Below are 12,175 nucleotides of genomic sequence, written 5' to 3' on the forward strand. Positions count from 1 at the left end.
AATTACTGTGTTATAATAGGGCTTCTTCCTTTGACTAGATGTGAAACAGCCTCACAGGTGTGGATTTAGAGTGATTTGTGCTGCTACTTTAGCTTTCTAACAGTCAGTGGACCCTTGAATGAAATTTTGGGTTGTGATAGTTTTGTTTTTAGATTAGTTTCAGTGGACTGAGGAGTCCCATTAACAGAACATTTTTAACAGACATACACTTTTGTTTTGAAGCAAAAAGAACTTCAATATTGTATGACTGCCAATAAAACATCACTAAAGACACAAGAAATGAAAAGTGTATACCTTTTTCATATCTACTACAAGGCAAATGCAGGAATAAATGGGTGTTTTTAAATTTGAAAACACTTCTGATTATATCCTGATGGAACTTTTGAGTCTAGAGTGCTGGCAATTATATAATTACTTTTTAGTACATAGTTATAATCTCAATGGCTCACTTATATTTCCGTTCTAAATATAAGTGGGGACAAGTATTTTATACATAATGATTACAGTAGCATCAAATTTTAAAGATGACACAGATAACATTAATTTAACTTCTATTTCACTTTTATTCCACAGATTTGTGGAAACTACTTGTAAAGGAATGATTAAACTCATCAAGAAAAACTTAAAAAAGAAGTTTGTTTGAGTCATTTGTTAGAGTCGTAAAAGTAGCCTTGTAAAAGATAAATAACCCTGTATTCTGTGAACCACAAATAGTTGTGTATTTTTTCTACATAGACTTTGGTAGTGAGACTTAGTCATTAAGGCTTAAGAAATATGCCTCACACCTTTCTGAGCTTCCATAACAACTAAAATTGCTTCAGTGTGTACTATTCTTGAGTTTCTATTCAGAAGTTGTAAACTCAGCACTTAAAGAAAACAATAAAAAATGTTAATGTTTAGGAAATACAGTTTTATGCAAATTAATTGCTTTAGTATAAAAATTAACAAAATAAAACATGGACAATTCTTTTATTTATTACTGTAGTAACAGATATTATTTAAATTTCCTTTGGGAATATAAGTGTCTTGTGATGGTTTTCAGATCATGATCTCTATCTTTTTGACTCACTTTGATAAATCTGTTAAGTAAACTATATGCATATTTGAGATATGAAGCATAACATTTTCTTATAAAAAGACTAGTATAACCCAATCAAACAAATTACTACTTCCATAAATGCAGTAGTTATACCCTTTAGTAAGAACAATAATTTTACTGTCATCACAAGTTTCAATTCAATAATATATCAAATAGCTTACCTGTGCTATATAACTTTAGAAATTATTCATCTTGCAAATGGACAATTGTAACATTCAACCATACATATCATTTCACCCATATTCTGCAACTGACATTTCATTCTGACATTTTAAAGATTTTACATGTAATTGTTATCATGCAATGTTTGACTTTTTCTTCTTGGCTAATTTTGCTTAACTTGATTATTTTGAATGTCTTCAACAAAAAGCAATGAATTAGATAACTGAAATGCTGACTCTGACTTGAAATTCACACTGTGCATGTATATCATGTGATACCTCACAAATAGGCATAATTTTGGTGGCTTTAAACTAATGTAGACATGTAACAGTATCACATGGTACCTCACAAATATGCATTATTCGTGTTAATTTAAACTACTGTAGATAGGTACCAATTTTTTTATGTTGAAACCCACTATAATTACACTGGCAAGAGTTAGAAAGGACTTTGAAAGTAGCAAGAGCAAACAAAAGGCAATTTCTCATCTGTCCAAAGAAAGTCCACAATATCCTGAATGGTCTTTACAAATGATCTAGTACACAAAAAGGCAACTAATTTATTAAAGATGCCATATAAAATAATGTGACAATCAGGAATACATTTATCAATAAAATAAACTTATACAACCAAAGAAATATGAAGACTTTTTCCAGACAAACAAAATGTGATGGAATTTAAACTATACTTTCACAGGAATATATACATCTCACTGGTGTAAATAAATACACAGTAACAGATCTGATAAATGGTGCTGTTACTAGTTAATTTTAACTATTGTAAAGTTTAAAAGGCAAAACGATTAAGGTTAACTGTAAACCAAAACAAATGCAACTGACTGACTTAAGATGATTACATACAACTTCCTAACAAGGATACACATTGAAAATGCATCTCTGGAAGGAAAGAGATGTCATATCAAGAAACTTGCTAAAAATCCTGGAGATGAAAAATATAATTATAAAAACAAAAGGTATCAAATTTCATCCAAAGACTTGACCTGTAAGAAGAATGAATATTTGAAGGATAAATAAGTTCAAGAAAACATTATCAGAAGCTAAACAAAACAGCGAGTTAAGAAAAAATTGTAAGTGCCCTTGACAGGCATTGCACCCACTCTAAAGCAGTGGGTTGAAATCTTTTTCTTTCTTCATTGAGTCCCTACAACTAACAATGGCTTATTATTATCATTAAGGCACCCTATTGTATTTCCCTGTAACTCAGACATTGTGTTATAAAAAAATGCCTTACTTTTTTTACTTTTATTTTTCATGATATTTAAGACATGCACTTCCATGTAAGGATGTTCCCCTTACTCTGTCCTCCATTTAAGTAATTCATCAGCTGTTCTGTCCAATTAACTGTTCAGTCCATATACTGAGTCCTGTGGACATAGTTACTTTTACTTATCAGATAATTGTAAATTTATTGAGGATAGACTGCATTCTTTTTTACCTTCTGTGTGTCCTCCTATTTTAAAAGATGTTAATCACACATATTTTCTCATGAGTGCCTACTCTATTCATCATGTTTTTCTTTCTTAACATCTTTCTTTTTAAATCAGTTACTTTGGTTTTAGAAAATATAATACAGTTATATCATTTCCCCTTCCCTTTTCCTTCATAAAACCCTCTCATGTATCCCTTCTTTCTTTCAAGCTCAAGACCTCATTTTCTTTTCCTTAAATTGTCTCAAAATAATTGGGGATATGGAACTGGGAGAAGCCAACTCCTGTAGCCAGGCAAGAACCCCTGTGGAGCAATAGAGACACCAACCTATCCATAAAACTTTCAACCCCAAATTTATCCTATCTACAAGAAGTGCAGGCACAGGGGATGGAGCAGAAACTGGCGGAAAGGCCAACCAATAACCGGCCTGACTTGAGACCCATACCATGAGCAAGCACCAATCTCTAACACTATTAATGATATTCTGTTATGCTTACAGACAGGAACATGTTGTCCTCTAAGAGGCTCCAACCAGCAGCTGACAGACACCCAGAGCCAAACAGAGGATGGAGCTTGGGGATTCTTATGGAAGAATAGGAGGAAGGATTGTGGGTCCCAAAGGGAATAGGAATTCCACAGCAAGACCAACAGGGTCTAGTAACCTGGACCCTTGAAGCTCTCAGAGTCTGAGCTACCAACCAAAGAACATATACGGGTTGGACCTAGGCTTCTGTGCACATATGTAGCAGACTTGGAGCTTGGTCTTCATGTGGATCCTGAACAACTGAAATGGGGCCTATCCCAAAAGCTATTGCTTGTACTTGAGATCTGTTCGTTAGCTGGGCTGCTTTGTCTGGACTCAGTGGAAATGGAAGCATTTAATATCTCAGACTTGAAGTACCAGGGTGCACAGATACTCACTGGGACTCCACTACTCAGAGGAGAAAGGGAGGAGGGGAGGAGTGAAGGCTTGTGGGAGCGGGTGACTGGAAGTGGGGCAGTGAGCCAGATGTAAAGTGAATAAGTAAAAAATAAAATCAAAAATTTAAAAAGTCTCAAAATAGTTTCTCCTGAGAACCGGTGAAAACATTTTAACATATACTGCTAACTGTGTATGCAATAACATCATGGAATCGAGGGATAAACAAGAAGGATTAATTCCTTACTTCTGTTTGTTAGCTGTAGAGCTAGTTTCTAAATCAGTCCTTAAAGCAAGTATGAGGTGAGTGAGTTTCAGTAAATCTTAGGTAGCTTTTTTCTTCTGTTGCTCCAGGCCTACTCAGTTTTCACTTGAAAATCACCGTGATTATGTGTCATCTTGGAATGGTTATATAGAGAGACTGACACCTGTCACTCAGAGGTTTTGGCTTCACACTATTTACAGATTCAAATCTAGGCTAGGAACTTGAGGGAGAAATTGAATATAGGTCTGAAGAGAGCTTCTCATTTCTTCATTCTCTAAGGTTGAATACAAAATGAGATTTCAGAAAAGTGCTTTTTAAATTTTATTCTGACTCACCAGCGTTCCACAGAGCCTCAACTTGAGCACAAATAATGAAGTAAGCCCGAGAAGTGGTGGAGCAGGACTGCCCATTGCTAGTTCTGAATTGGTACATCAGTTGGAACATCTATCTGCACAGGAACAGATTTCCCTACAAGGTAAAGAACCTGAAAGTGAGGCTGTGAAGCACCTTTTGCATAGTAAAAGTTAGTAGAACTCTGGTTGGTCAGCCCAAAGTATGATTCTGTGACCATAATGGTCTTATATCAAGGCTTATTAACAGCAATTATATGAATTACTATTTTCATGATTTCTACATTGGAAATTGAGCAGGAAGTGGGCATTTAGGATTTCTGCACAGCTCTAGGTTCTGGGTATTTCAATGATTTCTGTTATAAATACCAACAAAGCTGAAATATTTGTGGTTTCTTAGTTACAAAGAGAGAATGTTTACATGTATTTACTATACAGAATATGACCGTAGTTTTCCATCCTTGCTTCTTGATAGACTGCATCCAAGAGGACATTTGGGTTTGCATTGCTTTAGCAAGTAAAAAAAATTTATTACTGATTGACAGTACTTCCATGCGGGGTCCTCCTGAGAATCTCCCATTACCACCACAATAGGAAAGCCATTACAAAACTTACATTCAACTGGGCTCTGAAGCTTTTAACTGTTATATCAGAATAGAAAATTAAGTTCTCATAGAATTTCCAAGTAAGCCCGCCCAAATAGAAACATTTATCAGAAAACCCAGTCTCTGAAGATAAATGTGTCAAATTTGTCAATGTAGATGTGAATCTATATATAGGAAGAGTTTAAGAAAGATATTTCTCATTCAAAAGACAAAACAAGACATCTGTCATAGACACTAAACATTAATAGATGTAGGCTTGTGATTTGTAAGAGTCAAAATTTTAAATCGTGACTTTTAAGAAAATTTACTGAATTGGAAATGAAAACATCAATCAGATATATTTAACAATGAAACTGAAATTTAAAAATTCTAACAGATGCTGTGACAAGATGACTGAGTTATAAAGGGTGATTTCTCTCAAAACCGACACTTAAGTTCAGCCTTCAGAATCCACAGTTCATAGAGAGAGCCCAAATTCTAACATTGTCCTCTGAAATCTTCAAATGCATCGTGGCATGTAAATGCTTAGATTCATATACATAATCACCGTATAGGCACATAAGCAAACTTCCTTCCCTCTTTGTCTCTCGGTGTGCTTTCTGTCTCTCTCTGTCTCTCTCTTGGTCTCTCTCCTGTCTCTGTCTGTCTGTCTGTCTCCATCTCTGTCTCTCTGTCTTACACACACACACACACACACACACAAACAAAATCAGTACCCCAAAAATTTTTTAAAAATTCAAAATGAGATATGGGAGCTAAAAAAATGTAACAAAACACAAATTGTGGTATAGAGACTTAAAAACACACCTGGTCAAGCAGAAACATAATTAGTGATGTATAAGACACATAATTCACAAGGAGTCACAGTCAGTGGAGAAAAAGGTGAGTGAATAGGAACAAAAATAACTTATGAGATCTTGGTGATGTCATCTAAAGACTTGTCAGTAATTTGGATCCAAGAAGGACTTAGAGTTCTCAAGAAAGTACTGGTGCATGGAGGCTTTATTCAATGAAATAATAAGAGAACTTAGCAAATAGAAAACAATGAAATAACTTGATAGAAGACTGATTTTTAAAATCAATGAAATAAACCAATCCCCTCATGTAAAAAAATCAAACTTTAAATTTTCAAAGAGAAAGGGAGAATTCTACAATTGTCTGTATATTGCTATTGTTAGGCTGGTCATTTTCGCATGAATTCTACTAATCCATGAGCATGGATGGCCTTTCTGTCTTCCAGTGTCTTTTTCAATTTCATTATTTAGTTTTTCAAAGTTTTTACTATAGAAGTATTTTATTTCCAGGATTAGATCTACCCAAGGGTTTGCTTTGAGCCTATCATAAATGGGATTCTTTGCCCGATTTCTTTCTCAGGCAATCGTTGTTTATGTAGGATGACTACTAAATTTGTCATATTTTACATGTTTCAACTTTGTTGAGAGTGGTTATAAACTCTAAGACTTTTGTAGTTGAGTATTTTTGGATCTCATATGTCTGACATGACACCATCAGCAATTATGAATGTTTTAACTCTTTTGCTTCCTATTTGTATCTTTTTAGTTTTGATATTACATTTCATTCAGATCAGAATGGCTAAGATCAGGAATATAAAAGCGTAAAGCTCACGATAGTGAGGATATGGAAAAAGGACAAAGCTTTTCTAAGGTTTCGGGTCTATACATTGGCAGAGAAATTGCTGCAATCAGTACAGCAGATTTTTTTTAATAACAGCCTCACTTTGTATTTCAAATTGGCCTGAAGCTTACTACATAGATGAGGACTTATGTGCCTCTGGCAGATTGTTGTTTAGGTGAAATTTCAACTTTCCATGCTAGTTCTCCTTCTGCTCCTGTCTAAGATGATGTGTCCTCAGAATTAGGCACAGTAAAGAAAATAACAAAACCAAAAAAAAAAAAAAAAAAAAAAAAAAAAAACTTTAGCATGTAGTTATGCCAGTTGGGATTTATTTGGGGTCTTTTCATAGGTATTCTTTTATATGGTTTTGTAAGGGGAATATTAGGTGGTTTCACAGGAGAGAGACCATGTACATTCTCCCAGGAGAGGGATCATGTTCTAGTGAGACTTAGTTTATAGTTTGCTGGGCTCTATTTATCATCATAATAAATGTGGTCATTATTATTGCTGACTCCTTGCATATTGCGTGGGTGTGCTGAAAAATCACTTATCAAAACAGACTTACTACTACATTTTCTTTCAATGCATACAAATCCTGGACCACGCTTTGTGCATGGTTTCATTTCAGCAGTCAACTAGGCCATTCTAAATTAAAAGTCCACTGTCCAGCAGTGGATACCATTGAAGCAACACCATAATACAATTAAAAAGCCACACCTCATATTTCACATCATGGTGAAATCCTGAAACTTTTCCTATATAATTAGAAACAAATCAAGCATAGTTATCAATTCTTGCTTTTATTTGACACAATGCTAACAGTCTTTGGCAGGCAATTAGACATAGGAACAGAATCTGATCAAAATGTGATGCATCAAATTAGAAAAAATAAAATGCAAATCAGAGAGGAAGAAGTGAAATATTCTGCCTTTAGATGATGTGGCCATATATGTAGAAAGCTATAAAGACAGCACAAAAATGGTAACAACACATGACACTAATTTACTGGAAATTACATGCAACTTCTGATCAATATAATCTATGTATACAGAAATACCTCTCTGGATATAAATAAACTGAAGTTTCATCAAGGAATAAACTGGAAATTTTGAGATAAAAATATCATCACAAAAATAACATTTTTCATTGAAGAACAAACCAAATATTTTAACTGGCAGAAAAAAGAGCATCTACAAAGAGAATCAGATTAAAAAAGAATGCAATCAGAAGAAAAAGATAAACTAAGAAGGATACATCTGAAGTGCTCTTTAGAGATATGTGACAAATTCTGATGTGGTCTCTTGAATTTTCTTTTCTTTTAATCTCTCTCTCTGTCTCTCTCTGTCTCTCTCTGTCTCTCTCTGTCTCTCTCTGTCTCTCTCTGCCTCTCTCTGTCTCTCTCTCTCTCTCTCTCTCTCTCTCTCTCTCTCTCTCTGTGTGTGTGTGTGTATTTGTGTCTATGTGTATGCCATCATTTAGCTGTAAACATTTCTCATGGTGAGACATAAAATATTTTTTATTTTGTATTAATGTTTTTATTTGTGACTTTTGACTTTTGGCATGGTGTAGTTTATGTCTATTTAATGTTGAGACCAGTTGACCTGCCGAAACAGATGGAAATCTCACAAGGCCCCCCTTTTTGATAAAGAACTACAGCAATTGATGCTTCCTGAGAGAGTAAGGATCAATTTTCTCCCAGAACAACTCTGATAGGTTGTCCATCCATACATGTCAGCCTTAAATATAATATACATATTAATGAAACAAAATCTATTCAGCATATTGCACATAAATGTGCATATAAATATGCATATAGTGTATAAAATGCATATATGTAAAAAAGTTGAAGGCCATGAGAAGACAGTTAGGGAAGCATTGGAAGAGGTGAAGAGGTAACAGGGATGGTGGAAAATGTCGTGTATATAGTATACATGCAGGAAATTTCCAAATATAATATGTTCTTGAAAAATCTTAAAATAAACAGCTCTGAATAGTATTAACATTCGACTGACCAGTTTACTTTGTGACTCCAATGCTAAGGTTGTTAGAAATTGATGTGTTTTGTATTCTTCTCTTCTAAGTTCTCATGTTTTCGGTTTACCTGGACTGCTTTGTGGTGTTTCTCTATTTATCTGTCTCCCAGTTAAGGAATTTTCTAATGGAACTGGTTCAGTGTATCTATTGTGACGTTGTACTATATTGTAATATGTAGTTCTAAAATTTCCATTTGGAGGCCAGTGAGATGTCTCAGGTGGTGGGAGCAACTTCCCACCAATCCTGATGCTTTGATCCCTGGACCCAAGAAATAGAAGCAGGGAACCAAAACTCCCAGATTGTCCTGTGAAGTTTCTCTGTGTGTATGCATCCTCCACTGACACACACATGTAATTTCCCCTTATATTTCTTCTTGGTAAACCCTCTCACATACTCTTTCCTGCTACTTTTCATGTTCATGATTTCTTTGTAAATTGTTGGTTCAAACCTCTCTCTCTCTCTCTCTCTCTCTCTCTCTCTCTCTCTCTCTCTCTCTTCTCTGTGTGTGTGTGTGTGTGTATGTGAGTAGTAGTAGTAGTGGTAGTAGTGGTAGTACTGGTAGCAGTAATAGCCGCCAATTAATGGTACTCAAATTATCCCAGCAGTGGTGGCACTCATATACCCACTTATATGTTCTGAGGTTCCTGAATGAAACACACACACACACACACACACACACACACACACACACACACACTCATCCTTATATCTTAATATGTCTTAAATGGATCAATGGCTGGGCCACTTCCTAACCTCCACATGACTGATGTACTTTCTGATAATCCCAACTTCACTTACTAAAAACCTGTATTCTGTCTTGGCTGCTCTGGACCCAGACTTGCAGCCCTCCTGGGGCATGATTCCTGGCTCTTACATGTTGGCTGGTTTTTTTTTGTCCTGCACTTCTCAGGTGTAGCAGCTATTCCTTTCCTGGCATGGTGGCTATCTGCTTCCTCCTCCGTAGGTTCCTTGCCTGGGAATCCTAAAAGTCCAGCTTCTGTCTACCTGCTCAGACATTGGCTGCCAACAACTTTATTTACCAATCAAAACAAACTGGGGGCAGGGACCCACAGTGTCTTATGTGCAGATTGTTATGCAATTTTGGGGACCCAATTAACATAATACAAGCATTAGACCAAACCACAACATACGTATGTATGTACATACATGTATGATACACACATGCATACATACAAAATACATAATTACAACCTGGTAAGTTCATTAAAAAACTTCAGCAAGTAAAGTCTTTAGAATATAGAAATAGAAATAGTATAGAAATATTTAAGAGACTGCTTCTGGCTCCCGATCTCACAGCCATTACAGTAGACTGAGCTCCATTGAGACAGCGCTGGGGCAAGCGAGAGCCGGAAGGGCACTGGGCGACTCTGTGCCTCGCAGACGAAAATCACCTAAACATGGGCAAAGAAGATCCTAAGAAGCCAAGAGGCAAAACGTCCTCATATGCATCCTTTGAGCAAACCTGCAGGGAGGAGAAGCACACAAAGAAGCCCTCCAGCCCCCCACCCCCCATGCTTCTGTCAACTTCTCAGAGTTCTCCAAGAAGTGCTCAGAGAGATGGAAGGCCATGTCTGCTAAAGAAAAGGGGAAATTTGAAGATACTGCAAAGGTTGACAAGACTCGATATGAAAGAGAAATAAAAACCTACACTCCCCCCAAAGGGGAGACCAAAAAGCAGTTCAAAGACCCCAATGCACCCAAGAGGTCTCTTTCGGCCTTCTTCCTGTTCTGTTCTGAGTTCTTCCACAAAATCAAAGGCGAGCATCCTGGCTTATCCATTGGTGATGTTGCAAAGAAACTAGGAGAGGTGTGGAAGAGCACTGCAGTGGATGACAAGCGGCCCTACGAGAAGAGAAGAAGGCTGCCGAGCTGAAGGAGAAGTATGAACAAGACATTGCTGCCGACAGAGTTAAAGGAGAACCTGATGCAGCAAAAGGGAGTGTGGTCAAGGCTGGAAAGAGCAAGAAAAAGAAGGAAGAGGAGGATGAGGGGTATAAAGAGGATGAGGAAGGGGAGGAAGAAGATGAAGAATAAGATGCTGCTGCTGCTGCTGCTGAATAAGTTGGTTCTAGTGCAGTTTTTTTCATAAAGCATTTAATCCCCTTGTAAACAACTCACTACTTTTAAAGAAAAGAATTGAAATGTAAGGCTGTGTAAAATTTATTTTTTAAACTGTACAGTGTCTTTTTTTGTACAGTTAACACACAACCGAATGTGTCTTTAGATAGCCCTGTCCTGGTGGTATGTTCAATAGCCACTAACCTTGCCTGGTACAGTCTGGGGGTTGTAAATTGGCATGGAAATTAAAAGCAAGTTCTTGTTGGTGCACAGCACAAATTAGTTATATATGGGGACAGTAGTTTGGTTTTTGTTTTCTTTTGGTTTTATGTTTGGGTTTTATTTATTTATTTTTTCAGCTTCAGTTGTCTCTGATGCAGCTTATATAAAGATAATTGTTCTGTTAACTGAAGATCACTCTGTAATTGCAAAAAAGTAAATAAATAAAAAATAAAAATGAGGCTGTTTTGTTGACATTCTGAATGCTTATAAGTAAACACAATTATTTTATTAAAAGAAAAGAAATATTTTTATTGCATATACCACTACTACAGAACATTGAAGGACATTGATGGATAAAATTTGCTTTCCACAAGGACAAATTCACTGTTCCAAAGTGCCTGAAAGATTTTATCCCAGAAATCCAAAGGCCAGGAAATGATCAGATGAACTAGTCAATGTACTGAGAGAATAACTCACCAACCATATATATTTTACTCTCCAAAGCTATATATATTCTAAATAAATTTCTAGACAATTTATTTAGAAGAGAATTAAGTGTAAAAAGACTTTCTTTCTAAGAAATGCTAAAAGGAATTTTGTGCACTGAAAAAAGAGAATGACAGTATTATATGAAAATACCTGAATATGTATAAGTAATAGTAAAATAAATATCCTGGAAATTAGGTTGCTTTCACTAGATAGTACTGTAAAAACACTCTACTGGTTTCATTAATAGAAAATCAAAAGGACAAAATATGTGAAATAATTATACCTGGAATAATGTGTTAAGGAAAGCAAAAGTATAAAGAATATAATTTTTGATACCAAAACCTTCAAGTGTCAGGTAACAAAGAAAATAAAAGTACTTCAATAATTCTGCTTTCTATTTTTGGCTATAAAATTTAATTTATTATTTAAAGATTACCTGTTACAACTATCAGGTGTTCTCTGTAATTGCACTGTGCTTTGTGCAGTGCAAAGCAGAGCTTTTAATAGAATTATATACCTACATCAGTAAGAAACAACATTGCAAAGGAATATTGTACTGCTCTATCTCAAGCATAAACAAAACACATAAATGTTAGAAGGAAAAATAATGAACTGGGGGTAGTACATGAAATTCGGTGTAAAGAAACTATCAAAGATCATTGAAACAAAGAAGTATGTTTTTGAACTGAGAAGTAGAAGTGACGTACCTTTCTCCACTCTAGTTGACAAATGTAAACAAGACAGGAGGCACGAAGAAATTAAATCAAGAACAAATAAGGCTAACTTGGTTGATGTGACAGAAACAGAAAGGCTCATTAGAATAAGGAATAGTTATACAACAGCAAACCCTAGCAGCAGCAAAACCAAA

General features: G+C 35.6%; 1 pseudogene; it reads left to right on the forward strand.

Moving 5' to 3' along the window:
• The first annotated feature begins 9,935 nt into the window (after positions 1 to 9,935).
• Positions 9,936 to 10,572, forward strand: LOC117721657 (high mobility group protein B1 pseudogene; annotated as a pseudogene).
• Positions 10,573 to 12,175: the final 1,603 nt, after the last annotated feature.

Source organism: Arvicanthis niloticus, chromosome 16 (assembly GCF_011762505.2).
Source record: "Arvicanthis niloticus isolate mArvNil1 chromosome 16, mArvNil1.pat.X, whole genome shotgun sequence".
Lineage (NCBI taxonomy): Eukaryota > Metazoa > Chordata > Mammalia > Rodentia > Muridae > Arvicanthis > Arvicanthis niloticus.